Genomic DNA, 2,206 nt, shown 5'->3' on the forward strand with positions numbered 1-2,206 from the left:
CATTGTGTTTGGTTATCACCTTTTCCTTGCATTTAATCATATTTTTAAATAAAAAGCATGTACCCTCTACAATAATGCTAGAGAATATATAAAATAGGATGAAGTTTTTAATACAAATTTATGAACTTGCCTTTGTAACATTTTTATGATAGCCCTACTCGGATTATCTTTTTGCTACTTGACTGAAATAGAACTCGATTTTTCTGTGGGGTGTTTAACACTTTGGACCATAATCAAGCCAGGGATGAATTAATAGATCTCTGAGGGAACTGTCAGGACAGATCCCCTCTGGGTGTGAAATGTAATTAACAATGGCAGTGAACTTGGTGGGAGCGCGCAGACCTTCAGGGACCTGGAAAATGCCAGGCAAGGACTGAAAGTAGTTCCCCCAGTGGAGGGAAGGTGAGGGGAGAGCAGACTGCCCAGCAGGAGGGAGAGGCTGCAGTGCCGCAGGCTTCTCGCCACAAGGCCCTGGTATTTCTGGGGATGTTATTCTCAGATTTCCTGCAGGGATGATTTTAGCACCAGGCTGTGGGCCCCGTAGCTGGCCTCTCAATAAATGGCCAGGACGAGAGACTCCAAGACAGGATCGCATCTAAGTAATGTCAGTGCTCTCTGCAGTGGCGCCTCAGCACCCAGACTGGCTTCCTTCCCAGGGGGCAGCCTCCCTTTTGTTATGGCAGGCTCCGCAGTTGTGGGTGGGGAGCAGTGGGTAGGGAGTCTGAGTACACTTGGGACCTAGGTCTCTGTTTTATGGCCTGCTGTCCCCATTCCCACCATCCCTTGCTTCCCTGACTGTGGCCTCCATCTGATTGGCGGCTAGAAGGTGGGGAGGTGGGAGCAGTTTTGTTTGGGTAGAGGTCACTAGGTACAAGGCAACTTTCTTCTGGGGTTTATTAAAAATATTTGTTTCAGGTAAATAAGCAGTTATTGCTCAAGCAGTTACTTAAAGTCAAACAAGCAAGCGTCCTAACATATGATTTTCTGTTTCCTTTCAGATCGCCTCTGCTCCTTTACTACAAGAGGTTTCCCAGAGCAGAGCCCTGTGGAGGTGTGAGTTGGGTTTGGGAGCCTGGAGAATTGCCGCCGCCCCGTCCCTGCGCAGGTGTGATCTGCTGGAGTCCCCGCCAGGGGTTCTGGTGTGGCCAGTCATCTCGTAGCTGAGGCCAAGGGTAAGTCTGCAACTTCCTGCTTTAAAATGGGGAGAAGAGGCTGCTTTCGCCTGAAATACTTGCTTGGCACAGTAGGTTGGACATTAATAAAATGGCAGGAAGTGTAGCCCTGATTTGTTGAGCCACATAATATTTCCGTTTTCAAAGGATTTGGTTGAAAAGTTACGGTCACTAGCCCTGCTGTAGGGTGTGACGTGCTGAGGAGCTGGAGGCATAGCACAGGCACCTCGCCCCGTGAAACGCCCTGCGCTGAGCTCTCCGGCCCAGCAGGTGGTTCTCGAGGCTGCAGGTCGGGCCTCCTGGGCCGCTGGGAACCCTGAGACGAGGGGCGCTGCCGCCGGGACCCTCAGTCCGGCAGAGGCTTCATTCCGCTCTGATGCTGAGAAGACAAGTCTGCATCAGAAGTTGCCAATAGATAAAGAGTTTTGAGGAACGTTTACCTGTTTGTACGAGAATGTACTTGTGTGTATTAAACTGAAACCATGTCTGTATTGTAGGCAGGCGGGTTCTGAGATCCAGGGGCCCTGTAATAGCAGATACTAGACAACGTCATACCTCGTATAACATAGCATTGCTGAGCCCTGGCATTGTTTGGGATGTTTGACTTAGGACGTAAGAAATGCTGGGCAGCATTCTGGCCGACCTGGCTCTGTCTCTGGCTGTGTGAGCAGGTGCAATTGCACCTCCAGACCAGGGCCTCACCGCTGGGACCAGCGCCTCACAGCTGGGACAAGCGCCTCACACCTGGGACAAGCGCTTCACAGCTGGGAGCAGTGCCTCACCGCTGGGGCCAGTGCCTCACAGCTGGGACCAGGGCCTCACAGCTGGGACCAGGGCCTCACAGCTGGGGCCAGGGCCTCACAGCTGGGGCCAGGGCCTCACAGCTGAGACCAGGGCCTCACAGCTGGGACCAGGGCCTCACAGATGGGAGCAGTGCCTCACAGCTGGGACCAGGGCCTCACAGCTGGGAGCAGCGCCTCACAGCTGGGACCAGCGCCTCACAGCTGGGACCAGCGCCTCACAGCTGGGACCAG

General features: G+C 53.1%; 1 protein-coding gene across 1 annotated transcript in view; it reads left to right on the forward strand.

Moving 5' to 3' along the window:
- The first annotated feature begins 1,001 nt into the window (after positions 1–1,001).
- Positions 1,002–2,206, forward strand: part of NCK2 (NCK adaptor protein 2) — a 74,424-nt gene continuing 73,219 nt past the window's right edge. The window contains exon 1 of the mRNA XM_006759519.2: positions 1,002–1,172. The gene's annotated coding sequence lies outside the window, so the exon portion shown is untranslated. The remainder of the gene's footprint in view (positions 1,173–2,206) is intronic.

Source organism: Myotis davidii, unplaced genomic scaffold (genome assembly GCF_000327345.1).
Source record: "Myotis davidii unplaced genomic scaffold, ASM32734v1 scaffold614, whole genome shotgun sequence".
NCBI lineage: Eukaryota > Metazoa > Chordata > Mammalia > Chiroptera > Vespertilionidae > Myotis > Myotis davidii.